At 58.1% G+C, this 19,736-nt stretch overlaps 1 long non-coding RNA gene across 1 annotated transcript; it reads right to left on the minus strand.

The window, feature by feature from the left end:
• Positions 1-899: 899 nt before the first annotated feature.
• Positions 900-10,113, minus strand: LOC138686899 (uncharacterized). Its single transcript, XR_011326222.1, has 2 exons — positions 9,544-10,113; positions 900-7,948 (listed from the first exon to the last, which is right to left on the minus strand). It is a non-coding gene; the product is annotated as an uncharacterized lncRNA (long non-coding RNA).
• Positions 10,114-19,736: the final 9,623 nt, after the last annotated feature.

Consider the following 19,736-nt stretch of genomic DNA (forward strand, 5'->3'; position numbering starts at 1 on the left):
GGAGAAGGTCAGAGGAGCTGAGCCAGGCGCAGGGCTCTGTAATGGAGTAAGAACAGCCCAGGCACAATGTTTCCCCTGAGGGCGGGCGAGTAATTGAGGGGAACCGTGTTGTAGTGACATTGCTCGCCCTGTTTAATCCCTTCCCTCCGGAGAGGGCTGTCCCCGGGAAGGGAGGATGGAGGGTGCAGTGGGATGGCAGAACCTCTCTCCGCAGCACTGGCTCTTCCCCTGTGGCATGCACCCCACCACCCAGGATGCTCCTTTACCTCTCACATCTGATCTCCCAGTGAAGGAGGGCAAATGTTTTGCTGGGCACGGTGCCTGCTGTGCAGCATGCCCAAGGTCACCTAGGCACTGGTGTTGGAGCACTAGCCCAGCTTTTGGCCAGGGCGGCTCCCTCCCTTGCTGCCCCAGCATCCCTCCTCTCCACTGCAGGGCGGGTCAGGTTTGCCCCGCAGAGCCTCCTTCTTTCCGGAGGCCAACTGGACCGCTGTGGTGGGAGAAGGGGGACCTGGAAACCCAAGAGCAGGCACAGCTGCCTCTGATGTGCTCCTTGTCCTCGGGGCGCTGGGTGGTGTTTGCTTTGGCCTGCCTGCCCCAGCAGCTGCTCAGATGTGCTGGTGATAACACAATTAGCAGCAAATTGGTTAATGCTTTCCCAGTAAGCAGGATGCATGGGGCACTGAGGCCACCTCCCTGCCACGACTAACGTGGTCCCCTTGGCCCCAGAGGTGCTGGGTGCTCTTGGGGATGATGCTCCCATGCAGGTCGCCCTTGAGTGGGAGCTGGAGAGGATCTGGGGAGAGGGACTTCTGCCCCAAAGACGATATGGTTCAGTGCCTGCACTTCCAGCTGATTTAAAGCAATGCCCAAGTTTATAGAGAATCAACCAGACTAAGGAACATTATTTTTCTTTATTAGGTTAAAGGGTAAGCAAATACAATCAATCTTGTCATGTATCACAAGATGTCAGCAACTTCCCACCTCAGCCAGAAAACTACCGGCTCCTAAGTGGGTTGTGGAATTACATTCATAACCGCAGAAAACAAATATATACATGTATGTTTTAATGAAAATACTAAAGGTCGCAACATCACATCATCATCAGAAATAGGTTACTTCTCAGCTAATTTAATCAATGACCAAACCCAGCCTGTGAAGGAACCCCCACTCGGAGAAAGATGCAGCCCACATAGGGAGAAGAAGATATTGGTAATGTGATCTGCAAGGGACAGAGCTGGCAAACACAATACCAGACCCCAGCCTGGGCTTGTGTCCACGAGAAGCTGCTGCCCCAGCCCTCAGCCCTGCCCCAGCCAGTGCAGCCGCAGCACGGTGCTCTGCCCCATGTTTTACTGCTGTGGCCATCTCGCATTGTCCCCACTCTGGCTCAGGTTGGCTTCTTTGTTTAACAGCTTCCTAATTCAATTGTGCTCATCCCCATCCTTCCCTGGCCATTGCTGGTGCAGATAACGTCACTGAGCTCCTCTTGGAGATTTACCAGCGGGAGGGAGCCCATTAACTGATCTAAGCTTCAGAGTCGCTAATCAAAGCTAATGAATTAACCAAGCGGGTGTTGATTTCCAATCTGAACCTTTAGGAGGAGGGACAGGATCGGATCTCCTCTCCCCTCTGCCCCATGTCCTGCATCCCGCTGTGGTCCCCTGCCCTGGCAGTGCAGGATGCTCCCTGCTCCCCTCGCTCCGTGCTCAGTCCCACCTGGCTTGGGGCCAGCCAGGAGCAAGGCAAGAGGAGAGCCCTTTCAAGCTGGGAAAACAAAAATAATCATTGTAGTAACGGCTGGTAAGACCCCGAGCTGCCTGCCAAGATCACGAGCTGCTCAGAGAGCCTGAAGAGCGGTGAGGCTGGAAGTCAGCTGGCAAGCACGGGGCTGCCCGCAGCGGTGGCAGGGCAGAGGGCAAGGGACGCAGAGAGGCGAGGAGGAGCACGGGGCCGAAGGCTTTCCTGCCTGGCAGGATGAGGGATGTGGCCCGGCAGGGCTAGTCTCACCGGTTTGGGCACCGTGCCACGAAGGAAGCTGTGTGTGCCGACCGGCGTGCTGCTGGAGGGCTGCTTCTGCCCCGTGTCTGACCCAGCTTTAACCCTGCTCTCCCCATGGCCTGTGCTGCAAGGGTAGCTGAGCGACGGTTTATCCGGTACCAGGCTGCTTGTGTTGCTAAACATAACCTGGTGCTCTCACTCAGTAAGGGACAGGACCGAATCACTCCCTTGGTAGCACCAGGCTGGGTCTCTTTTGCAGCTCCAGGGCCCCAGCTCTGCTGTGTCCACATGTCAGAGACAAATCCGAAAGCAAAAACGTTAGGTGACACTCAGCAAGGTCCCCCAGACCGCAGGCAGCAGGAGGTGGGGGGTGAGCCAGGCAAGCTCTCCTGTCCTCTTGCAGGGAGGGGACATGGTAGGGTTTCCCACTCCAGACCAGTGCATCCTCCAAGAGCCAGTGGGCAGAGCGGGCGACGATGGTGACGCTGCCCTGTGCTGCTGCGGCATTGTGGCTGAGCCGGCCGGTGCCGTGATGGAGAAGGATTGAGCCTTGCCCTGGAGATGCTCGTGGGCAGGTGGTCTTGGACGTGCGTCCTACCTGGAGATGATCTGCACACAAAGTTGGCGATGGCCGTCATCCCCAGTCAGGTCACTGCCCGTCCCCATCCTACCCAGCTGCCTGCAGAGCTGCGCTGCGAGGTTTCTGTCGCGCCTGTTGCCCAGCAGGCGGGGACCACGTTTCCCAGCCCTCAGACAGCAGTTTGCCCAGCACTTACTCTCCAAACCTGCCAAGGAGGCCCAGCCGCCCACCCCGGGGGTCATGCAGGCAGCCCGAGCCCTGGCTGGCAGAGCCACCGCGGCTCTTCAAATCCCAACCGGTGCCCAGACCGCAGTGACAGATACCATAAAACACATCCGCATGAGCAGATGCGTGGCAGTGCTGAGGACTGCCTTGCTGGCTGGCTGCCTCCTCTGGAGAGCATTTTCCCTGATTGAGAAAGCGATGGCGGTCGCCCTGCCTGCCCAAGGGCCCTCCAGCAGAGCCGGGAGCTGTGGCACATCCCCGGCGAATTGCAGGGAAGCCGTGGCAGCTCGGAGCCGCGTAAACGGCACCGTGTTACTGAGGCCACACAACTTGCCACTTGCTCAACTAGCCATACACATGCTGATGCTCACCAGGACCTGCAGCGGGATGCTGCCTGTGTTCCCTGCCCGGCGCTTGCCTGCACCACCCGCTGCCCGCCAGACACCGACAGCTCAAGTGTGCTAAACGCAGGGGCAGGTTTGCAAGCCGGCGGCATGCAGCACAGCGGTCACATCGAGCAGCGTGCCAGGGGAAGCCAAAACATGTGCAGGCACAGACAGGCATGGTGTGCAGCCGCCTGCACCCAGCTGCACATGCAGATACCCCCAGCCTCAAGCTGGACTCTTCCACCTGAACCCAGGGCTTTCCGTTGAACCCAAATACCCTTAAAAATAAATAAATAAAAATCCGTGTGTCTTTTTCAGCAGGGCACAGGGAGGCACACGTGCATGAGGGCTGCGGTGAGCTGGCTGCACCCGGCGCTGCAGGCACCCTGCATTCGCAGCTGCGGCGTGCTGCCTCTGCGCAGGGGCGGGCAGCCCGAGCCTGCCCTGATTTATCTCCCCTCCAAATTGTGAATGAACGAACTTTCTCCCAGAATAAATAACAATCGCTCAAAAGTTATTTTAGGGCTGGTCTCGGTCGCTGGAGTTTCCGCGCCTGCCGAGGCCCATCACATTGTTTTCTGCTGCTTTCCTTGGCACGGCCCCAATTCAGGGTTCAGAAGTTATTACTATAAAAGTCAAATTGCTTTGAGGGGGGGAGGCTGGGGGAGGCAGGGTCGGGGGGAGAGAGAGAGGGGATGAGATTCCTGGAAAGTCTCCAGCCGGGGATAATTGGAGCTGCACGGGGTTGGACCGGTCCCCACCATGCTCAGGGGAGCCTTTTGCCTGGCCCGTGGCCAGCGGGAGCCGGGGCGAGGAGGGGGGCTGGGGTGTTGCAGGCGCATCCCCCTGGCAAGATGGGTGCTGCTGGGGCTCGGTGTGCTGGAGGGGTCTTGGGGGGCTCCAGGCTTGGTCCCTGCTGTCTCCTGGAGAGCCCCATCCCATCCTCCTCCTTGCAGCCCCTTCATCCTGCCCTCACCCTGCTTCCATTTAATGCTGGTTATTTCCCCATCTACAGCACTAATTACTTTCCTGCCTTGGCACAGAGGATTGCCTTAAGCCTTGAGGCATTAACGTTTTATTTCCCTTCTAAAACTTCCTCTTCCAGTGTTTGACACTACAACTCTCGGTAAATTTTGGCCATCCCTAAAAGCAAATGTCCTGTCCCTTTGCACCAGACACCACACTTGCCTGCAGTAAAGCTGGTGACAAGATGCCAGTCACCGTCCCGCACGGAGCAGCTTCCACCTCTGTCCTTCAGGCCTGTTTCCCACCCCCTCTGCAGGCACGGCTTGCCCTGGACCTTCCCCAGCGCAGCGGGGCAGGAGCAGCTCATGGCTGTGGGACCTTGGTGGGGACAGGGGCACAGACCACCTCCGTGGCCTCACAGGACTGTGCCCTGGCGGCCGCGTCCCACATCCTTCAACCTAAACTTGATGCTTTTTTTTCCTTTTTAAAATGATTTCCATGAAATGATCATGCTGATATGTCTGTGCAACCTCATTAGAATTCACTTTGCTCTGTCCTTCTTCCAGACTGCCTTATTTTTATTATTCCCATTGTTTAAAGTTAACCTTACAGCAATGACCAGCATCCTCCTGACAGACGGGGCCCCTGCTGTACCAGCCCCTCTGACCTGCACCCCAGAGACCTGCCCCAGGGCTCTGCCCCCCAAAACTGGCACCTCAAATCCAGCGTGACACACGGTGCCGAGGAACTGCTGCAAACACCCTGCAGCCGGGACTCCCAGGCTGGGAGCCTGCAGGAACACAGCCAGGAGATAAGATGTGGCTCAGCTTTGATATGTGCAACTCGTACGCCTGGAGCAAAATCATCAAATGTGGGGATCTGCTCGGTGAGATGACCGCCGGGCAGCATCGGGCAGCGAGGCTTCGTGGGGACAGGGAGCAGCAGCAGGAGATTACCTGGCAGTGGGATGTGGCAGCAGACGTGACCTGCAGAGGCACTTCAGAGGGGACATCTTCGTGGCATCACAGCCGGGAAGAGCCCAGCGCTGCTCCTGGTGCTTCAGTCCCACTGGTGCTCCAGCCCGGCTCCATCACGGCACAGGGCACATGCCCGACCCTTTCCCTGCCCCATCACCTGCCAGGGCGATGGGATGCTGTGCTACCTGTGATGCTCAGCGTGAGCAAATATAAAAGCGTTAACTGAGTATAAAGAAGAAAAAATGTGTGGAAAGGAGAGCAAGCAGGGTGAATCTCGGCTGCCATGGCAGCTGGGAGACAGGCAGGGCACCCTGCCATGCGCGCCAGGGACCTCACTGCCTCAGGGCGTGCAGGAAACCCCTGGCCCAGGGCTGCAAGGCTGCTGTTCCACACCTGCAGCGACCCAGTGCAAACCCCCCAGGCACGGCTGCTGGGGAAAGGCTCCGCTTCTTGCAGCTTAAAGCCAGCAGAAAGCACCCCCTGGGCCACATCCAGCCAGGCTGGCGGGTGAGGTGGGCTCCCAGCTCCTCCAGACACTTTTTCCACGTAACCCTTCCTTTTAATCCCCCGCTGCGAGCCCCTACCACCCCCTCCGCCACCCCTCTCCCGCGATAGCTGTCCACCAGGCATGGCTGGTTCCTTCCCTAATGGATCTGGCAGCTGCTCCCTGCACTGAGCTGGGTTTTGGTTTCCCCACGCTGAGGTTTTCCTGCACAGTCTGCTGCAAAGCGAGAGCCGGGGCTGGCTTGGCCACGCGGCAGCGATGCTCCCCTCGCCCCGGCGTGGCTGCCTTGCCGGTGGGTCATCCTGCCGGTCACCGGCACGCTGGGGAGGGGACGGAAGAAACAAGAGTTGCAGGCATCAGATTATGAACTGAGTAATATCACATGCGGAAAAGCCTGTGGGGAAGGGGCTTCCAGGGCTATTTTCGCCCAACGAAAGTTGCAATTAATTTGCAAAGGAAGTTGCTCGGCATTAAGAAACCCTCCGGGCAAAGCCTGGACCCAGGGACGCACATCACATTATTTTCTCGTTTAAAAACCATCGTGGCGGTGAAGAGGGCTGCTCCCCCTGGGCTGGCGCTAACGGGGAGCCGGAGGCGGGGGGGGCTGGGGAAGGGGGGAGCCAGCTCTGGAGGGGCAGGCGTGTTTGGAGAGAGAGTGGGAGAAGAAATTAACCTTGGAAAGCATTCAAATTAGGCTGTGTAATAAGAGACCCACTTCTCTGGGTAAATTTGTTAGGATTAGGGCTCACTGAGCTGTTGAGGAGAATTTGGCGTGGCTCGGAGCCAGGGCGAAATGAAGCTCCTGGCTTGGTTGGCTGCGGGAAAGTCCAGGCTAATGGGCTTTGGTTCAAACTTTGATAGGAAAAAAATCCAGGAACAAAGGCACTAATTCTTCCAAAAGCCCCAAAATCTCAGTTTATACATTTCTGTTTATGTTCATTCATAATAGATATACACAGCTGTTCTTATCATTCATATTCAAATTCCATATGCATCTTTAGCAGTTATTGCTCCTGCCTCAAAATGAAAAAAAAAAAAAACCAACACCCAACATGTAGAAGATTAAAAAAAACAAAAACCAACCTGCCTTGGGGTGTGAATTCTCCAAGCATCTGTGTCTGAGCTCAGGTCTTTGCACTGGGGTGCAGCCTCGGGGCAGGAGAGGAGCCCGCTGCCAGCCTGGGCTGGATGTTTTAGGGACTTATGTGAGGCTCTTTGTCATCTGCCATGGACCCGTCTGCTGAGCTCCCTCTGCCCTGGGTAGTGAGGTGGCTGGTTGGGGTTCACCCCATGCTGCTGCTCCTGGCACCCACCAGCAAGGGCACGGCTTCCCCAGGCAATGCTCTGCAAACCGGAGAGGAGTGGACAAACTTGACCTGCTCCCCAGGGCTGGGCCAGCTGTGCTCACACTGCTCTGGGTGAGCAGAAGGGAACTTTATTAATTCAGTGGTTTTAAGCTAAAAAGTAAAAATAATTGTGTTTTCATTTTATTTGGTCTTTTGTTTTAAAAAAGTTTTTCTGGCTCACATTCTGGAGGATCTTTCCTCACTTCCTTTAAAACTTATCCCTGGACTCCAGGCTAAGGAACAACAAAAAAAGACATTTAAATCTGGATATCTCACAGAATATTTGCATCTTTAAACCTTACTTCTTGATCCCCGGAGGTTGCTCTTACAGACAAATCTAGTGCTGTTGAGTAAAGCTCATTAGTAAAAGCTAGCTGCTAGAATGAGCAGCAGGGACACAGATAGCTCAGATACTTAAAATGTTGTCACTAGGTTTCAGAGTTAATCCTGCTGAGAAGTTCCCCTCTTAACTCTGAGCTGTTGTTCTGCACATCCAGGGGGGCTAGAGACGCTGCTATTGATTCTTAGGATTATGAGGGGATGTCTGAGACTCCATCCCTCTGCCACTGGACCCATGGTACCTCACTGTGGAGAGCAGGAGCAGCAGCGGTGGGACTGGGCTGCTGCAACAGCCCCGACCCTCCTCCTCCTCACCTCTGCAGAACACCCAGGCGAGATGCAGGCTCTGCGGTCCCATGGCACGGATGAGGTCTGAGCTGTCACAGGCGGCTCTTGCCCTGGTCCCAGGGCCAGGAGGAGGGTGACGCACCCCACGGAGCAGCGTGCTGCTGCCGTATTTACATTCCAGCGTAAATTGGCTTCTCCTCTCGTCTCTCACGTGTCCTGTCCCTGTCCCCTCCTGCTGTGCGTTCCCCCGGCCACCGCAGCCCCTCCGCCTGGTTGAAATATCCTCTTAATCGGGAGCTCATGTCTTCCAGCCGCAGCAGAAGGGGAGCATCAGCCTGGGGACATGGGACAACTGGAGCATGCCCAGCCAGGGCCCCCCAGCTGGTGCCCCGTGCCCCCCACATGCTGTGCCCCAGCATGGTCCTTAGTGCCCGGGGGCAGGGGGTGCACAGGCTGGTACCAGCACCTGCCCCCTGCTTGCCCTCAGCCCAAAGCCACATCATGCCTGTCACCCAGGGCACAGGTTTAGCATCTGACTGGGGGCATTAGGATTTGTCTCACAGGACATCACCCCACGGAGATGCGTCCCATGCTCACGCAGCCCCGCTGGGTGTTTGGGTGCCCGTGAGACGTGAAAGGAGGTGTCATCCCAAGGCTGAAGGACCCCCTCTGGGCTGCAGGAGCGGGGTCGGAGGAGTGGAAACAGGCTCACCCAGCCGTCTTTCATTTAATGAACAAACACACAAAGACCTGGAAGCAATAAATCCAGAGCCTGGACTACAAAACCAAACACGGCTGCAGCTCCCCCTTGGAACGGGGGAGCGAGAAGAAGAGGACGGCCACAAAGCCAGCCAGGGAGCCACCACCCCTGGCAGCGGGACTGCCTGCTGAGCAACCAAGATGCTTTAAAGGGGCCCGATCAGGGTGCTCTGGCCAAAACCGTGGCCCCAAAATGCTGGCTGGACTGGTTCTTTTGGGCTGTCAGTCACCGTGCCGGAGGGATGCAGCCTGGATTGGCAGGTCCCAGGGAGAGCAGCCATCCCTTGCCCTCCTGGGAGCAGCGGGAGGCGCAGAGGGTGCAGGGGGAGGATGGATACCCTCCAGGTCTACGGCATCACCCACACCCCATGCACAAGGTGCCAGCCGAACGTGGAAGCACCCAGAGCCCCCTCGGGGCACCGTGGGCCACGCGTGCTGTGCCGGCGGGCTGTCTGGCTGCTGCCCCAACACGGGGGTGCCCTGGGGGTGCTGCTGTGGGATGGGGCTTCCCCGAGCTGCTCTGCCAGGCAGGGCCCTGCCTGCATGGGGGCACCCAGCCAGGCGTCTCCCGTCTGGGTGCTGCCTGCCCGCAGGTGCGGAGTGGCACGGGACAACCAGGATGACTCCCCACCTCCCAGTGCCCCGCAGAAAAACAGCTAGGACCTGCCAGACCCCGCTGCTGCAGGCTCCCGTCGGGTCTCCCCAGCCCAGCTATCTCCCTCCCGTTGCCAAAATTCCCCCCTTTCCCACTGCCTGCCTCGCACCGGGAGCCAAACGTTCGTGTTGCTGTGCCGGCCCCGCAGAGACCCTCGGACTCACCGCCGCCTGCCCGCGCAGCAGGTCCCGTGCAGCTGCAAGGGCGGGTGTGCACCCAGGCCATCGGGATTGCCGCCTAAGCCAACACAGCTCACTTTAGGAAGCCCTGATCCCTGTGCAGGAGGGGACATCCCACCCCAGAGCCTTGGGGAGTCCTGCTCACGCTAGGCTGGAGACCCAGGGAGGAGGATGGAGAGGCGACCGCAGGACCGATGGGCAATACAAGCCATTAGTGGGATCCCTGGCCAAGTCCCCGCCTCCCCATGGCCATCCCGCAGTAGTCGCAGTTTTCCCACATCCCTGCCGTGGGACCCTGTCCGTGCCCACCGGCCTCCCTCCCCAGGACCCCGCTCACCTGGCTGCCAGCCTGCCCGGGGGACCCAGGCATCTCCCCTTGTAGCTGGGGAAGCCGCAGCAGCATCGGAGCCACCTTCTCCTTCCAGCGCTCGGGCAAACTGCTATTTGTAAAACAAAGGTGAAAACATCAAATCAAATGGATGAGTCAGAGGAGAAGTTCAAAAAAGGGGAGCGCGGGGAGGGGGAGAAGCAGGATCTCCATCTCCCCTCCCACCTGCCAGCAGGCAGGGAAGCAGGCAGCACGCCTCGCCTGCTCGGCAGCCCATCACCGCTTCAAAGCGGGCACAGATAGGATCTGGCAGCCAGAGACGGCACCGAGCAAGCGCTTAGCGGGAATGGAGATGGCTCCCGATAAGCCAACGTGTGAACTCCCAGGTTTAAATTAACTAATGACTTCAGATGCTGCCGATAGTCTGCAGGGGATGGGGAGGAGTGATTTATAGGGGAAGATTAAGCAGACTAATTAGGCCAGCCTCACCACTTAGGAGTTTCCCAGCCAGGCCAGGGGCTGTGCCAAGGAGGACCCGCTGTGCCCCAGACTGGTGGGAAGGGATGGGGAGCAACCCCGGCCCCCCTGCCGCACGGCTGCGGACACCCTGGGAGCCTCCTTACCCAGGAGCATCACTGCCACGTGCGTGAGCACGGGGGATCCCGCCACGTGCCCCAGCCCTCGTCCACAGCTGCCCACCGTTGGGCGCAAACACGGGATGCTCGTGGGCTCTCTCCTACTGCGTGACCTGCATCTCCCCACGCTCCCCGGCACGGGGGAGCCCGGGCCTCTGCTCAGCCCATGCCGAGCTGCTTTATGGCCACTGTAAATTACAGCCCAGCTTTCTACCCGAGCTAAGTGCCTCTCGTCTCCTAGGTGCTTTTCCTATTAGCGGAACGTTTTTATTGTTCCTAAACAACAGCCTGCTGCTGTTAAAACACGAAGCCAGGGCATGTGCGTGGCTCGGCTCTGCCCTGCGTTTACCTGCCGGTGGGGGCATGGGGAGGAATGTGCCCACCACCCATCCACCCCTCGCACTGTTCCCCATGGCTACTGTGCACCAGGTACCACATGGACCCAGCATCGCAGCTGCCATGTCTCCGGGGGGAGTGCAAGGTCAACAGGACTCATACCAAGGCTCTTCCAAACCCTAGTTACATACATCCCAAGAACCAGTGATTTCTAGTGGCTGGGCAGGTGCTGAGCTCAGCCCCACGCTGCACTGACTCACCACTCTCATGTGTAACAAGTTGCCGTGGTCTCAGCCAGGAGAGATTTTTATCACGTTATGGGAAAGCACTTGCCGTTTCCTTTTCCAGGAGCCCTGTATATAATAAAAAGGCCTCCTCGGGCTTCAAAGTGGGAGGATTTTCATTGCTTCCCGGGCCGAGAACAAAGCACTATTGAGCATGGCCAACAGTTGTTGTCCCTGTTCCTTGATGTGCATCAAGCATCCCATCCTCAGGGCTCTGCAGTGGCATGGATGCCTGGGTTCATAGGGATGGAGACAGGTTCATCCTGCCCTTGCACTGGACCGGGAGCACTCTGAGATGGGTTTTCCCCCCTTGAATCACCCAGGTTTCACCATGAGCTGCCGGGGTGGCTATGGGCAAGGCAAGAGGAACGCTGGTGGCCTGACCCGGGGGCTGGCGTCACTTCCCCACCCACCCGCTCAGTACCTGCGAGACAGCGGGTCGCTGCTGCAGTGAGTAATGCTGTTTTCAGCAGGGATTGTGTGCATGACTGTGTAAATAATACAGTTAGAGGTACCATGAAACCAGCTGTTTTCATGTTAAAATGGAAATTTAATAGAGTGACAAGCAGGAGCTGCGGGGGATGCGCACAGGCTTCCTCCAGGAGCCCACACGAGCCGCAGCTTAACGCCAGGGCGCGAATTCCCCATCGTGCCTGAAGCTCAGCCCTGGCATGGTGCTCGCCTGGAGCCATGCAGGGAAGTGCGGGGCCTTCCTGCCCCTCACCCCAGGGTGCCCATGGGGAGCTGCAGCCCTGCTTTCAGCCCACCGCCTCCGGCACAGCGATACGCCAGGGACAAACAGGCAGTCGGGGATGTTTCCCAGACCCCTTCGGAGGAACAGAAGTTCCTTGTCACTGCTATCGGCGCGGGACTCCTGGGCCCTTCCCCTGCCCACGGCTGGGTCTGGGGCGGAATGCCTGGAGCCCTTCGTCACCAGTGCGTGGGGACTGGCTGGGGACGGCTCTGCCTGGCATGGTGCCACCAGTCCCATCGCTGGAAATAGGGTTTTGGGGGAAGGAACTGCTACCGTCCCCATGGCTGCTTCTCTCCCTCGTGCAATGCAAAGAGCCACGCTGAGCATGGCTGCGGTTCTCCCACAAGCCCCCGGCATCCCATGCTGCCAGCCCACGCTCTGGTCCCACCACCTCACCCCAGTTCCTTGGGAAACAAAAGGCCTTCATGTTTGCACAGAGCCAGAGGCAGGAAAGTTCACGTGGAAAGGAAAAAAGTATAAAAAAGGAATAAAAAAATCAGAGGAAACAGTCTGCACCGTACTGTACCGCTAATGCTGCGCTGCTGCGGCCGCCCGTGACCTGCTCGAGCAATGCACAACGTCATTCGCAAGCAATTACTCACTGCACAATATTTTTATTTCCCCAAACCATTAATGAATTATTTAAGCATCTCTAGCAGTTACATGGAGGATGATCAACCACTGCTCATCCGAGGCTGTCGGTGCGGGCTGCCTCAGTGCCTGCCAGGGAGCAGCTTTTGGGAAAAGCATCCCCATCCCCATGACGCTCTGCATGCTCAAGCACAGCCATGGCACTGCGGAGCTCGCCACCACGCTGCCAGCAGGGCAAAATAACGCCGGCTGTCCCTACAAAGGCTATCTGACCAGGAGTAGGAGCTTTTTTCCAGAGCTGGAGGAGCGAAGTTCACCTGCTCCGTCTCTGCCGCCTCCCCCAGTCCTTTCCTCCCCCCTCCTGCACTTCCCTGCGACGTGCTCCAGGCACCTGCCTGGTGCCAAAACCATTGAGAAATTCGGCACTGATTTGTAACGCGTGAAGGTAATCCACTGCTGGAACAGACCGCCGCATCAAGTCACAGGCTAACCTTGGCTATCTGCTAACAAACACAGGGCTGGGACGTCTAAAAGCTGTGCAGAAAGCCCGGGCTGTGGCTAGCCGGCAGGCAGCCACCCAACAGGGAGAGCTCCAGCTGCTGCCGACTGCAGCCACGAAACTTCACGAGGGTAACGCTGATCCCCGACAAAACAGCCCCCGCCAATACGTGAGCTCGAGGTGTCTCATTGACTCAGCCCAGCTTCCCCAAGCTAAGTATCGCTTGGCATCCTGCACTAGGGCTAACGGGTGTGAGCTGAAGGCTCCTGAACCTGGGCAAGCAGGTTTTCCCAACTACTCCAAGAAATGTCTTTAATCCTGCAGATAAAGGCACCGAACACGGAGCAATGCGGGGATAAAAGCACTCTCTAAGAAAACTTCAGAAGGACACAAGTCCTTTCATAAAATCACCCTTCCCTGTTGGAAAGGCACACGGTGAGGACGGACTACTGCTGCTCCATTGCTGGTAGCGCTCTGGAGGTGGGCACAGGACCACCGCCTTGCCTGGTGCCTGGTTGCTGAAGGACATGGGTGCTAATGGGAGAACTGGGGAGCTGGTGCTGGCCTGCAGGACAGGGAGACCACAGGGCTTTCTGCCCCAGAGCTAAGGAAGGTGGCTACGTTTTAAAGCCAAAATCCCTAGTAAGGGATGGGAAGCCCTGCCCCGGCTCTCCCTTTCCCATCGGTACAGCCGGCAGGTTGCTGGTGCCGGGGGAGACGCTGGCCCCGTGGAACAGCAGAGGAGCCCCCGGGGCTTTCAGCTCATCCGTAAAACCTCCTCATCCCTTCCCTCCCTCGCTCCTCCCTGTGCTCTCACGCTGAGTTTACAACCTCCACCGCAAACCCGTCTTTGGGCTCGTCCTGGCCGGGCTCCAGGCTGCACGGGGGCCCTGGTGGGGGTCAGCCTCCCTGGCCACTGTGGACCCCCCCCCCACGGCAAGGCCAGCATCCCTCCCGGTGGCCCCCAGCCCGCTTGGCCATGGGTCTCTCCCAACACTTCGCCCTCTCCTCTTTTCCCCGCTCAGCCCCCTGCACAGCTTCAATTACCAGTGAAGGCTCCCACCGCTCCCAGCCTCTGCTGGGTGGGGTGAAGCCCCCAGTTGCTTGCACCTGATCGCAACACCCTTCTCAGACCTGGGGACCATCACCACCTCCCCTGCTTCTAGCTCCTGAATAATGTCCAAATCCTCTTGCTCACGACTTCGCAGCTGCCCAACGTCTCTGCCATCCCCCCTCCAGTCTGCCCAGTTCATGGCATCCCCAGCACACCCAGCCAGCTGGCAGTGCCTCCTTCTGTCCCAATCCCCATGGGGACACATAGGCTATTCTGAAACAAAAATTTTCCTCTTTGGGGGCCTTTTCTGGTGTTCCCTGCCCCAGGGAAGCCCCTGTGACTACTTCACCAGCCCAGCAGCCCCTCGCTTCTGCAGTGGCAGCATCGGTGGGGTGAGTCCCATGCCCAGGGGCACCCCAGCACTCCATGAGTCTGGCACACTCCTGGCCCAAGGCACCCAGTCAGTCTTTTACCTTATGAATTACTTGCCCTATGCCGAGGAATGGGGCAGAAAGAGCTGAGGGGTGCGGGTAAGGATGGAGCAGGGACCCATGCAAGCCCAAGCCTGGGTACCAGTTCCCAGGTTCTCAGCCGCTGCGATTTCCATGGGACAGTCCCCTCCCTGGGGAAAGCACTCAGCCCACTTTGGCCACTGCTGAATTTGGCAGAGCACCTCACCCAGGCTCCATGGTTTGGGCAATTAGACCTTTTCTGCAATGCACGGCTCCCCCCTCACTCGTCCCTCTGATGTCTCAGTGATGAAAGGCGAGATGAGACCCGGAGGGAGGGACCCCCCGTAAGCGAGAGGGAGTTAGCAGACATCACCGCAGCTCCGGCTTCCCCTCCTTCATCCCCAGCCCCGCTGTGCATTATGTGGCTCTCGCCTACAGTGGGGCCTCAAACCAGAGAAACACTCGCTTTTTTGTCAGGGCTGGTCTCCTCATGTTTATTTCCCTTTGGTGCGCGAGCAATTTCCCCTTCCCACACAGGGAGCAGCGGCCCGTAGCCGTATCAAACGCGGCCGTGGGGATGGGGCCAGCCCTTCCCCACACCGGCAGAGCCAGGCAGGGACGAGCGCCCGCATGGCCGTATCTCATCCGCCGGCATGCAGCATGCTGCCGCGCCTGCAGGAAACATATGTCACTGGTTAAACAGATCGTGAAAGCTTCAATCACTTCCTTATGGCGGAGCCGGACTGAATTCGTACCAACAGCCAAAGTCTCCTGCACCCTTTCCCCGCGAGCGGGACCGGCCCTCGTCCCTGCGGGGTGCTTCCCTGTCTTGGTGCTTACCCTCGCCCCATGGAGATGGGGCAGCTCCGTGGGGAGCTGTGAAACACCATCCAGAAAGATAAATCGGTGTAGGCACCTTGTCACCTCCCCAGGATGCTCCCCTCTGCCTGCAAACCTGCCCCACGGGGAGCTCAGGGATGGAGAAAGCCTCCCCCAAATGCACTGTCCATCCCCAGGCTCCCCCCAGCAAATAATGCCCAGAGCCTCCTGCACAGCTGCTGTGGTTGGGGCAACCTGTGCCTGCTGGCAGCATGCACCCAGAGCCCAGTAACAGCCTCGCTGGTCCCCAACCCCTCGCTGTCCCCTGCGGCAGCCTTGCAGGAGCTCGGCACATTTTGTGGGCACGGGCTGTGCATGGAGGAAGGGACTCCCCAGCTCTGCCTGTCCCCGAGGAGCTTCACGCAAAGCTTTCTCGGGGTGTCTCCCCGGGATCGGCAGCATCTTCTGGAGCAATCTGCTCCAGAGGGACGTTAATCACACATTGTCTCCTACTCCGCTGATGGGGTTATGAAAGCTCCCAGTCCCAATAAAGCAGGCGGCTGCGGCTGTCTGCCCCCCACCCCATCCCCTGTAGCAAGGGTCCGGGGCTGCCTGGCCAGGACGCCTGCCCAGGCGGGTCCCTCCTCCCGCAGACACAGGTAGGTGTTGGTGAGACGATGCATCATCGCAGCGTCTCCGCCATTACGCTCAGCTTTCTCCCGTGGGCTGGAAGTTGCTTTTTTTGGAAGAGAGGCAAGCAGGAAAGCTCACGTGGGCTTTAGTGATGAGACTGGCGGCTGCCGTCATCCCAGCCCCGCAGCAGGGAGAAGCTGGCGGGCCAGGCCAGCCTGCTCACGGGTGCCGTTGTGACGGCTGACCACATGCCAAAGAGCTCCCTTGGCTTCTTTTCTGCCATCCTGCCTTGCCCGGGGGTGCCCTGGCTCCCTCTGCCTCCCCGCAGCCTCCAGCCACCTCCGCGGCACCACTCCCCCAGGATGGAGGGGAGTATTTGACAATAACATCTTCCTTATGTGCCTGAAACAGCAGCCAAAATCCCAGGCCTTTCCTCGGATTGCATTTCAGTGAAATCCCTGTACCCTCGTGAAAGGGCAAAGCAAGACAACAATGTTATTTCTGCAAATGCAAACACCCCCAGAAAAGCTTGCCCGCTCCGCGTACTGGAGACAACGTGGCTGGTGCCACGTCCGCAAGGCTCCCACCTCCCCAAGCTCTGCTTACCGGGACGTCACCTCCTGTAACAGCCAGTTTTCTTGGGATGGTTCTCCTGCCTCCCTGCTCAGAATCAGCATCAGTCCCCAGCACCACATCGCTGAGAGCGGCACCCACTCGTCGGCTCCAGCTCCACTGCGGGATCGTGTTTGTTTTGCGATCCGGCTCTCCCTCCATCTCTTCTCTGCACTGCTGTTTTCCTTAGTTTCTCCACCATGGTAGCCAGCTGGGTCATCCCTTATGCTTGTGAAGGACAAGGACCGAATCCCTGCTTGGTCTCACCGGTGTGATCTGCCCGGGTTCCTCTGCCCCAGGACCATGCGCTGTGTTAGCAGCCCCGGTTCTGTCGGTATTGGCAAATCCGATCCCAGCCTGAGTGGTGCCTCCTGCCAGCTCATTAACGAAGGGAGTACATAACAGAAACCTCCCTACCCACCCCTGCAAGCTGCCTCTGGGATGCTGTCCTCATTTGGTTGCTTTCTAATGCACGTGGCAGCAAGCTGGTGCCCTGCATGGCCACAGCCTCGCGTGAACGATGGGACCCACCACGTCTCTGCCAGATCCCGCGCCTGCCCCAGGCAAGAGGCAGGGTGGCTGCAGCCCTCTTCTACTCCCACACACCCATCCTGGACCCCAAAATCCTCAGGGTGGGGTTTGCCTCCCGCCCACGCCTGCTGCTCCGGTGGCGGCCGAGCGAGCGCTGCAGAAGCCGGGGCAGCAGTGCCCGGCCCGCGGCTGGCTGTGGCCCCAGAGCAGCCGCCTTCCCCAGCAGGAAGGGTTTGGTGGAAGATCACGCAAAGGCACGAGATGGTTCACATGGCTGGTTGCTGCCGCCTTTATCGGTGTTCCAGAGGAACACACCTTCACTCTGGTTCATCTGCTCCCTTCTCTTTGCAGCACCCAGGAGCCATCTCCCCACCATGGCACCTCTTACTTATCAGGGTCGAGTGCCTGGCTCCACAGGTAATTTGTACAAATTACAAATTAAACCAATTTCAAGGGGAAGAGGAGATGCGGGCTCGCTACCCATACGCACTTCGTTACGTGCTCTACGACCTGCTCAAACCACATAGCTCCTCATGGTTGTAAATGACTCCCATTGCTGGTTCCCAGCCTGCGCCTCTAAAAGCCTTTTTGGGCCGGACCTTCCATCCCTCCCTGTCCACCCACACAGCTCCAGTCCCTGGAATTTACCAACACTTAAAAATATTTTATGCATCCCTGTAAAATCACACACATTTAAAGCCAGTTAAGGCCTGAATTATGTTTTAAGATGTTGTCCAATTTGTAAGCATCATAAAAACCTGAAATAAGTTATCTTAGAAATAACCACAGGGAAATTACAGTCCCGACTTGCAGCCGAGGAGGCCGTGACCCGGGTGCACGAGCAAACAGCTCTTCCCGTGACTAACGCAGCCAGTGAGCGGGAGGGCTGCCAGAGCTTTTGGGGGCTGTATTTTAGCCATCAAATTTGCCGTAACCCCGGGCAGCTTTAGAGCAATCATTACGTAGCTCGCCTCCTGCCACAAGAGCTTGGTTTTTCTCTGAGCGCACGCTTGTCACCAGCACGGGCAGAGCCAACTCACGCTGCACCAGGGAACCCCACGGGTGCTGCCAGGCAGCAGCAGTGAGGGGTGGAGGGATGGGGAGCCCAAGGAGGTGGGTGCCAGGACCCTCCACTGCCCTGGACCTGTTTGGGAGCATGGAGGGAAGCAGAGCTTGGGCTGACAGGGTTTCTCCCAAAAAGATTACCCAGTGAGCCATGTGGGGTGGCATCCTGCCCATGAAAAACTTTCCTGCCAAGCCATATCAGGTCTCAGTCTCATGCTTTGCGTTTTATCAGCATAGACAGGGGTTGGTGAAGGGGGCTGTAGACCCTCAGCAGCATGAAGCACCAGCCAGCAGAGTGGCTGCCACCTCCCAAGCCTCCTCCAATTCATCTCTGCAAGGGACCACTGTCCTCTGCTACATGACCATTTTTTCCATCTTGCTTCCTTTCCAGCAAGCACTGTGCCACATTTTGATTTTTCTCTGAAGTCCCCTTGGTTTTGCTGCCAGCTCCCAGAGAGGGAGAGGCACCGTAGAGCAGGATGCACCAGCTCTCCTCAGCACGGGGAAACCTCGCTGGGCTCCTGGCCACCCTGAGGGCTTCCCATGGCACGTCTGGCCCATCGGCTTTCCCCTGCCTCCATGCAGGCTTTGAACATCGTGGAGGTGCACAAAAGCCCGGTCATGAAACTAAACCGCCCAGAGAAAGATGTGGAGCAGGACCTGTGCCCGTGAGCAAGCCAACCCCCGGCACGGCGGGAGCAGCCGGCCGCCTTCCCCACATTTTGCACTCTCCATCTGTCTCCAATGCAAGGCAGGAACCCGGCATGGAAACCCGCTGATTCTTTCCAGAGCTGCAAAACGAAGCTTTTTCATCCTAAGGACGCGGGCTGCTCTACACTCTGCCCTCCTGCCTCCCTAAACTCTGACCAGATTTCACACCGAGCCTTCAAAGGGAAGGAGCCGGAGCAGCATCCCTGGCAGGCGGCACGGTGGGGACCAGCCGGCCGAGTCCCCCAGGGCTCCTGGGGGGACTGTGGGGCCACCAGTCCCCAGGGGAGGGTGGCAAGTTCCCATGGCAGAAAGGTGTTAAAGAAGGCCGACCAAGCAGGCTGCGGCTCAGCCGCTGGCAGGGAATCAGAGAGCCCAGGTCTGTTTTGCTGCCAGGTTATCAGTGGATCCATCAAGCGATGCCTGGGAGACGCCAAATCTATCAGCTCTCCCATATGGATGCCATCCACGCTGAGACATTTCCTGCCTAATCGGTATCAGCCCCGCTCCTCCCTCCCCAACATTGCTCTTTACAGCCTGCTGCAACTCTACAAATATTTTTACAACAGGTAAAAAAAGGCACTGAGCGCATACTCTCCCCCAAGCCTCCCCCCAGGGTGCTTGCTTTGCACCATCGCCGCACCAATTGGGATGCAGGTGCGGAAAGACATCCTTGGGGTCTAACGTTACTTTGAATTTTCACTGTGGCTCTGCAAACACGCCGGTGGGTGCTGGAGGCCTCACAGGTGCCCAGGAATAGGGACGCAGGTGACACAGGCTGGATGGGACCTCCCCCGGTGCCAGGCAGAGCCCCAACCAGGGTGTGCCTTATTTACTGGCAGAGAGGAGTTTACCTTGCGAAGGTTTCTGTGCCTGATAGCCTGGGATTATTTTGGCTTTCATGTGGTCTCTAATGAAAGGGAGTCTGGAACAGATGCAGATTTGAAAGAAAAGAGGAGGAGGAGGAAATTTCTTAGCATAGGGTTTCGGTTCCCCTGCCTATAAACAGTGCTGACAGCAAGAGGCGGCGGTGATAAACACCGAGATAAGAGCCCAGCTAGACAGGTAATTTGGCACAAAAGGTTTGTCTGGAGAAGCTTAGGCAGAAGTCGCCACACACTGTTTAAAAACCACCAAACCTCAAGCCCCGGCCAGGACGGGCAGCTGCGCCAGGGAATTCCCCTGGCTGCTCAGGCACGGGGTACCCCGGCAGGAGGGGGTTTACCCCG

Source organism: Haliaeetus albicilla, chromosome 9 (assembly GCF_947461875.1).
Source record: "Haliaeetus albicilla chromosome 9, bHalAlb1.1, whole genome shotgun sequence".
NCBI lineage: Eukaryota > Metazoa > Chordata > Aves > Accipitriformes > Accipitridae > Haliaeetus > Haliaeetus albicilla.